We start from the raw sequence: 9728 nt of genomic DNA on the forward strand, positions 1-9728 counted from the left end.
GGCGGAGCTCGGGCCGCGGGGGCCGGGGACGGGCCTGCGGGCCGGCGGCGGCGAGAGGACCCGGCGGTGACACATGGCGGCAGCGGGGCGGTTGGGCGTGTCCGGCTCCGCCCGGATGTGTCCGTCGGCGGAGTGGGACGAGGGCTAGGGTTAGACTGCGGTTGTATTTCGGGATGCCCACCAATTTATAGGTAGAGGGAGCTAGGAGGCTCCAAATGAGGTGCGGTTTTCGCCCACACGATCGTGATCGAACGACCTAGAGCATGGAAGAGAGTTTGGTGGGTTTTGGGCTGGTTTTAGAGGGGGGTTTTGCTGGACACTCAAATGGACTTTGCGGATGCCCGGTTAACCGTTGGAGTACCAAATGACCTCCGAATGGAACGAAACTTGATCGGTAGTGTCCGGGTGGTATATTAAGACCACTTAACAAGCCTTGGTCCATTCTGAGAAAGTTTGACACACGCACACGAAAGAAAACAAGAGGGGTGCACCGGAGGAGATAGGAGCACCAGATTGCAAAACGGACAACGGGGAAAATGCTCGGATGCATGAGACGAACACGTATGCGAATGCAATGCACATGATATGAAAATGCATGACATGACAAAAATACAAAACGAAAGACAAAACCCGACAACGGAGGGAAAAACATATCACATAGCCGGAAATGGCAAGAGTCGGAGTTCCAAATATGGCAAGTTACATGCGGGGTGTTACAACACTCCAGCACTACGAGAGGATCTCGTCCCGAGATCTAGGACTGAAAGAACTCCGGATATTCGGAACGGAGATGGTCCTCGCGTTCCCAGGTGGCTTCCCGGTCGGAATGGTGCGACCACTTCACTTTCAGGAATTTGATAGACTTGTTGCGAGTCTTGCGCTCAGATTCCTCAAGAATAGCAACGGGGTGGTCATGATAAGACAAATCTTCTTGGAGGTCAATCTCTTCGAAGTCGATAGTGCGCTCAGGCGTCTTGAAGCACTTGCGGAGCTGTGACACGTGGAACACATCGTGCACGTTCGCGAAGTTGGAAGGAAGCTCAAGTTGATAGGCGAGGTCGCCTCTTTTGCCAATGATCTTGAAAGGACCCACGTATCTAGGGGCAAGCTTCCCTTTGATACCGAAGTGACGAGTGCCTTTCATTGGAGAGACGCGGAGGTAGACATGGTCTCCGATCTTGAAAGCCAAATCACGGTGCTTACTATCATAGTAGCTCTTCTGGCGCGATTGCGCGGCTTTGAGATTATCACGTATGACTTTACACATTTCTTCAGCTTCAGTGATTAAGTCATTGCCAAGAAGTTGGCGTTCACCAGTCTCTGACCAATTGAGAGGGGTACGGCACTTTCTACCATAGAGAATCTCGAATGGGGCCTTGCCCGAACTCGCTTGGAAGCTGTTGTTGTAGGAGAATTCAGCATAAGGGAGACAATCTTCCCATTTCATGCCAAAAGAAATGACACAAGCCCTGAGCATATCTTCAAGAATTTGATTGACTCGCTCGACTTGGCCACTAGTTTGAGGGTGAAAAGCTGTGCTGAAGCGAATGTTTGTGCCCATGGCCTTCTGGAAGGAGTCCCAGAACTTAGAGGTGAAGATGCTTCCACGATCTGAAGAAATCAATTGTGGAATGCCGTGAAAGGAGACAATTCTGGAGGTGTAGAGCTCTGCCAGCTGAGCTGCTGTGATGGATTCTTTGATAGGAAGGAAATGAGCCACTTTAGAGAGCTTGTCGATGACAACGAAGATAGCATCATTTCCGCGCTTGGACTTGGGAAATCCAGTCACGAAGTCCATTTCGATATGATCAAACTTCCACTCCGGGATAGCAAGAGGTTGGAGGAGACCAGCTGGTCGTTGGTGTTCTGCTTTCACTCTTCGGCAGACATCACATTCATTCACGAATTGAGCAATTTCTCGCTTCATTCGAGTCCACCAATACGACTGCTTGAGGTCATGATACATCTTCGTACTTCCAGGATGAATGGAAAGGAGAGAATTGTGCACCTCGTTCATTATGACTTTCCTTAGCTCACCTTTAGGAACCACAATCCGGTCCTCGAAGAACAAAGTGTCTCTGTCATCAATGCGATAGCACTTGTATTTGGAAAGACCCTTGTCGATACCACGTTTCACCTTCTTCACCATGGCATCAAGGAGTTGTGCCTCACGAATTTGATCTTCCAAAGTAGGAGATACCATGAGGTTGGCAAGAAAGCCTTGAGGAACAACTTGGAGATTCAGCTTGCGGAAAGCTTCACAAAGATCCGGTTGGAAAGGCTTGAGAATTAAGCTGTTGCAATAAGCCTTCCTGCTTAAAGCATCTGCAATGACATTTTCTTTGCCTGGAGTATATTCAATACTCGGATTGTACTCTTTAATCATTTCGACCCATCGAGTCTGCCTGAGGTTGAGGTTGGGCTGAGTGAAGATATACTTGAGACTTGTGATCAGTGAAAATGTCCACTTGTCTTCCCAACAAGAGATGTCTCCACGTAATCAATGCATGGACAACTGCCGCCAACTCAAGATCGTGAGTGGGGTAGTTCTTCTCGTTGGGCTTCAACTGCCGAGAGGTATAAGCCACAACTTTCGTCTCTTGCATTAACACAACACCGAGACCTTGGAGAGAAGCATCACAGAAAACTTCATACGGCTTGGATTCATCAGGAGGAGTCAAGACAGGAGCTGTGACTAGTTTCTCTTTGAGAGTGTTGAAAGCAACGTCACACTCAGGAGACCAGACATACTTCACATGCTTCTGTAGGAGGTTGGAAAGAGGCTTCGCAATCTTGGAGAAATTCTCAACGAATCTTCGGCAATAGCTTGCAAGACCCAGAAAACTGCGGAGCTGCTTGACATTTTGAGGAGGTTCCCAATCCACAACTGCGGACACCTTCTCGGGGTTAACAGCGATGCCGTTGGCAGAGATGATGTGACCAAGGAAAAGAACTTCATCAAGCCAAAACTCACATTTAGAGAACTTCGCATAGAATTGATACTCTCTAAGCTTGTCGAGCACCAATCGCAAATGTTTGGCATGATCTTGCTTATTCTTGGAGAAGACCAAGATATCATCGAGATACACCAGAACGAATTCATTGGTATAGGGGTTGAAGATGAAATTCATCATCCGAGAGAACACTGGAGGAGCATTGACAAGGCCGAAAGACACGATAGTATATTCATAAGAACCAAAGCTTGTTCTGAAAGCTGTCTTGGGAATATCTTCTTCACGAATTCGAATCTGATGATAACCCATACGAAGGTCAAGCTTCGAGAATACTTTAGCTCCTTTGAGTTGCTCAAATAGCTCATTGATGTTGGGAAGTGGATACTTGTTCTTGATTGTCTTCTTGTTCAATGGACGGTAGTCGACACAAAGTCGGTCCGTGCCATCCTTCTTCTTGACAAAAAGAACACCACAACCCCATGGAGAAGAACTCGGTCTGATCAAACCCAGACGTTCTTGTTCATCGAGCTGTTTCTTCAATTCCTTCAGCTCGTTGGGTCCAAGCTTGTATGGACGCTTGCAAACGGGTTCAGTGCCAGGCTCCAGTTCAATAACGAACTCAACTGGCCGATGAGGAGGCATACCCGGAAGCTCTTCTGGAAAGACATCTTGATACTCGCAAACGACTGTAATTTGAGAGATGGCATTCAATTCGCCCTTCTCATTGAGAGAGAAAAACCGAATGGTTTCATCACGAGCGGCATAAATAATCACATCCTCAGACGAGTGTGTCAATTGAATTTCCCTGGCAGCACAATCAAGTTGAGCCTTGTGCTTAGAAAGCCAGTCCATCCCGAGAATAAGATCAATATCCGAGTCACCAAGAACAATTGGAGAAGACTGAAATTTATAGTCGCCCATCTTGATGGAAACATTCGGAACCATCGAGTTGGCTCTCATTGCCTTCCCCGGAGAAATAACACCCAAAGGTTTATCTAGATAAGACCAGGAAAACTCATGCTTGGCAAAAAACGGTCTAGACATGAAACAAAGCGATGCACCAGTATCAAATAGAACTTTTGCAGGAATATCGTTAATAGGAAGATTACCCATTATCACATCAGTAGATTCCTCCGCTTGAGCTGCATTCATCATGTTCACCTTAGCAGACTTTGGATTATGCTTGACCACCGCATTGCTGGAAGATCTGACAGGAGGAGGAGGAGGAAGACGCCTCTGGTTGAAGCACTTGTTAGCATAGTGACCTTTCTGCTGACATTTGTTGCAAGTCACCTCTGAGAGTGGACGGTGATAAGGAGCATTGGACTTTGGAGCTTGATTCTGAGACTTGTTCTGAAAGCCAGAGTTGGAAGAGTTTGAAGAACCATGGCCACCTTTGTTCTTCTGCTGGTAAGGCTGACGAAACGGAGGAGGAGGAGGCAACCAGAATTTCTGTTGCTTAGCTGTCACAAGTGAGGAAGAAGAAGACTGAACTGCGTCTCTGACTCTCTTCTTAGAAGCCTCACACTTGAGCTGAGCAGCCTCTTGCTTCAGTGCCATATTATAGAATTGATCAAACTGAGTAGGCTCAACAAGAACGAGAGCTAACTGCAGATCCTCTTTAAGGCCACCTCTGAAGTGATAGATCATACTCTTCTCATCAGGAACGTCTTGTTTAGCGAAGCGAGCAAGTTTCTGAAACTGAATGTTGTATTGATACACAGACATGTTGCCTTGCTTGAGATTGCGGAACTCCTCACGCTTGCTCTCAACAACACTTTGTGGAATGTGGTGCGCTTTGAAGTCCCGACAGAAGTCAGTCCAAGTAATCACACGACCTCCTCTGGAATCTTTGTATTGTTGATACCAATCAGCAGCTTGGTCCTTGAGCTGGAAAGAAGTGAACTTGACATAGTCCTCAGGCCTGACATTGCTACATTCAAAATGCTTGTTGATGTCCACGAGCCAATCATCGGCATCCGTGGCCTCGGCACAGTAGCTGAAAGACTTGGGCTGATTTGCGAGAAACTGGTTGAGAGTGGCAAAGTGAAACTGATTGTTGCCTTGACCTTGATTGCCTTGATTGCCTTGACCTTGAGTATGTTCTTGCAAGAGTTGCAGAATCATCTGAGCATTGGCGTTGGTGGCTGCCATGATTGCTTGCCATGCCTCCGGAGGTGGAGGTGGTGGCGGAGGGTTAGCTTGACTCCCTTTATTGCGATCCGGATTCTGACGCGTTGGCGGAGCCATCCTGAAGAGGGTGACATCCGTTAGCATATTGATAGACAAAAGATAAGTAGAATCAACGGATAGAAATTGCAACATATAGTCTTCACAATAAACATTCGAACGAAGATGAACGAATGAATTCCGTAGTAAATCATCACACTTCCATAAGTTGAGAAGCCACTTGAAAAGGATATGGAATGAACATATGAATTCGAAGCAACTCGAATACCACAATACAAAATAAAACAAGTATTGGCTTGCAGAATAAGCCGGAACAAACATATGATAGATATTTCGTCCGAAGTTTTTGTGGTGGGGCCCACACGGGCTCAATCGTACAACACCATCATGTACAAGGCTGTGCACATGACATACGAAGCGTCCCCGAGTCGGCAAAGCCATGGACTCTTTAAGACACAACGAGACCATTGTAAAATCAACCGTATACAGGCGGACCACTAGACGTCGAACCCCAATCTCATATCATGCATCTGTCGGAAAGATATCCTAAGGCTACTAGAATTCCCACTTATAAACTCCCGAAACTTTCTGGTTATGCAATCTGGTGTAGGGGATACAGGGGACACAAAATATATCACCCAAACTAACAATCCCTAGATCCAGCTGTATCCATCCGTCAACACATAACCAAGAAACCTTCGGAAATCGTTTACCTCAACCTTTCAAAAACATCCGTTATACAAGTTATGGCAATACTCCCGAACTCCCGCCCCAGTACTGGGTGGCGTCGAGGTGATCTCACCAACAACTGCATAAAAGAGATTTCGATGTCGGCGAAACTCAGGTATTCCAGAACTGCAACGATAAAATTGTGACGACAACACCTCGGAGCTCAACTCCCCGGGACACTGCCACAACCCCTAAATGTCAGGAGGCACCAAGAACAATGTTCTCGTCACAAATCCATCGGAACGATTCCAAGATACCCGCGTGATCCTAATTTTTTTGTGTGAAATTTGAGGGGAGGATAGTCAAAACTTCTACGTCAGGAGACCTCACCAGAGCGACGAAGGGACTGAGGAGTAAAAAGAATCCTACTCTCCGATATATATAATCCTAAGACTCAAAACATTTTGTTCTAGCCTCAACAACGCCAGCGATTCGATCAAGCAGGGGGCTCCTAAGTCGGGGATGGCTCTGATTACCAACTTGTAACGCCCACGATGCGGCTATATCTCCCACGTGTCGAGGCACGACTTAGAGGCATAACCGCATAGTGGTTTTGTCGCAAGAAGGGTCATCTTCACACAATCCCATGTAATGAACAAGAATGGGATAAAGAGTTGGCTTACAATCGCCACTTCACACAATACATAAATATTATCATACATCATCCAAAATACAATCATATAGACCGACTACGGTCAAAATCCAGATGAAAATAAGACAACCCCAAATGCTAGATCCCCGATCGTCCCAACTGGGCTCCACTACTGATCATCAGGAAAAGACACATAGTAACGACCACGTTCCTCGTCGAACTCCCACTTGAGATCGACGCCATCGTCTGCACTGGCATCGTCGGCACCTGCAACTGTTTTGGTAGAATCTGTGAGTCACGGGGACTCAGCAATCTCACACCCGCGAGATCAAGACTATTTAAGCTTATAGGAAAGGATGGTGTAAAGAGGTGGAGCTGCAGCGGCAAAAGCATATATGGTGGCTAACTTGCGCAAAAGAGAGCGAGAAGAGAAGCAACGGAACGGACGTCATCTAGCAATGACCAAGAAGTGATCCTGAACACCTACTTACATCATACATAACACATACCGTGTTCACTTCCCGGACTCCGCCGAGAAGAGACCATCACGGCTACACACGCAGTTGATGTATTTTACTTGGGTCAAGTGACAAGTTATCTACAACCGGACATTAACAAATTCCCATCTGCCTCATAACCGCGGGCACGGCTTTCGAAAGATAATACCCTGCAGGGGTGTCCCAACTTAGCCCATCATAAGCTCTCACGGTCAACGAAGGATAAACCTTCTCCCGGAAAGACCCGATCAGTCTCGGAATCCCGGTTTACAAGACATCTCGACAATGGTAAAACAAGACCAGCAAAGCCGCCCGAATGTGCCGACAAATCCCGATAGGAGCTGCACATATCTCGTTCTCAGGGCACACCGGATAAGCGAAGCGTACAGGTACCAACATAACCCAAGTTGCCAAGGGACGGTCCCGCACGGTGCTCTAGTTTGGACCAGCACTCAGAGGAACACTGGCCCGGGGGTTAAAATAAGATGACCCTCGGGCTCGCAAAAACCCGGGGGAAAAAGGCTTAGGCGGCAAATAGTAAAACCAAAGTTGGGCCTTGCTAGAGGAGTTTTATTCAAGGTGAACTGTCAAGGGGGTCCCATAAATCACCCGACCGCGTAAGGAACGCAAACTCAAGGAACATAATCCCGGTATAACAGTAACTAGGGCGGCTAGAGTGGAACAAAACACCAGGCATAAGGCCGAGCCTTCCACCCTTTACCAAATATATATAGATGCATTAATTAAATAAGAGATATTGTGATATCCCAACATATCCATGTTCCGACATGGAACAAACTTCAACTTCACCTGCAACTAGCAACGCTATAAGAGGGGCTGAGCAAAAGCGGTAACATAGCCAAACAACGGTTTGCTAGGAAAGGATGGTTAGGGCTGACATGGCTAAAATGGGAGACATGATATAGCAAGTGATAGGTAGCGGAGCATGGCAATAGAGCGAACAACTATCATAGCAAAGATAGAAGTGATTTCGAGGGGTGGTCATCTTGCCTGCAAGATTCTCAGAGTTGTTGAAAGCTTGATCCTCGTAAGCGTACTCGACAGGTTCCTCGTTCATGAACTCGTCTCCCGGCTCTACCCAAGACAAGAACACAAACAAACGGAACCACAATCAACAACGAGAAATGCGCAGGCAACATGATGCAAAACATGTATGATATGCAAGATATGATATGCGAAGCATATGCGTGCTCCGGGAGGAAAATGATGAACATGGCAGTAACTTGGCAAACCAAGCATGCCACTGGAAAGATGAGATGATTTCGGTCGAAATCGATACAAAGATCACCGGAATCGGATGCACGGTTTGCAAATGGCAAGCAAAACAAGAATGACACGAATCTGCGATTAACAGCATGATAGCACTTAAAATGCAACAAGTAACAATGCTACAGCACCCTAACATAGCAACAAAGCACATGGCAGTAATCTACAGGAGATGCTTGACAAAAGATGAACACTGAGCTACGACTAGTTCACAACATATCAAGCTCAAACAAGCATGGCAAAAGTGCAAAAGATTACAGGTTCACAGACTTGGTGAAAAACTGGACATGGCAGAAATCAGCATCAGGTAGCTATGTTCAGAGCACGAAATCAACATGCTACAGGAACTTAACATAGCAAAACAAGGCATGGTAGTGTTCTACTAAATGCACATGACAGAAGTCCCTTACTGACCATAAGCCAAAAAGGACCACAAGATATGATGGCAAGCTTGTAAACATAGCAAGTTTCGTTATCAGGTTTCGGACTTGGCAGAAAACAGAGCATGGCAGAAATAATAATATGTAGACCTCTTTGTGAGCTTGATGCACTCACTACAGAGCAATTCATGACAAACCAAGCATACCTACAGCAAGATGGCATGTTTATGAAGCTATCCATGGCAAAAACAATTGCATAGCATGTATGGATCAACTACAATAAGCTTGGCAAAATTGCAAATCATGTTAAGAATCTGCCAGAAATATTTTATAGCAAAAGTAGAGCAAGAATGAGTCATGCTATGGCACTCCATAATTGCAAACAATTGCAGGAATGGATCAATTACAACTATAGCTACAAAACATCCGTACTGAACATCTCCCAAATATGCATGGATCTCTCTGTAGCATCAAGTTTACATGGCAACAAAATTACAGCAGACAAGGACTTGGAGAAATCACTAAGTCCCTGAAATCAGAATTATTACGGGGCCTACTTTGCATGCTTGTGCTAGTCACCACAGAGATCACACAAATACATGGACTATACCACTGGAAATATGGCATGGCATACTTCAAAACACATGTAGAGCTCATGCTCAAAAGGTGCACAGAATAAATGATACAAAAATAACAAATCTCCAAGTTCTGATAAGCACCAGAGATTAACAGCAACTAGCTCTCTTCCAACTAAGATTTGGGCATCAAGATGAACTCTAATGACCATGGCGCAATTGAACAAAATGAAGAGCATCACGAGACTAACAATTTGACATATTTTACGCGCGAATCTAAGCTACATGCAAGAAGTTATCGCATCTCGAACAGGAGCACATGCTGATGAAATATCAAGACTTAGAAAATAATTGGGGGTTCGAGAAGTCAACGGGAACAGTACCGAATCCAGATCGGATCGAGGCCTCGTGCTCGGGCCGACCGGAGCTCGCCGGGGTTCGGGCGCTGGGGAAGAGGAAGGTGACCGGAGGGAGGAGGAGAGGCGGCGGAGCACTGGCCGGCGGCGGGGACGCGGTGCGGCGCC

This window comes from Triticum aestivum, chromosome 6D (genome assembly GCF_018294505.1).
Source record: "Triticum aestivum cultivar Chinese Spring chromosome 6D, IWGSC CS RefSeq v2.1, whole genome shotgun sequence".
Classification (NCBI taxonomy): Eukaryota; Viridiplantae; Streptophyta; class Magnoliopsida; order Poales; family Poaceae; genus Triticum; species Triticum aestivum.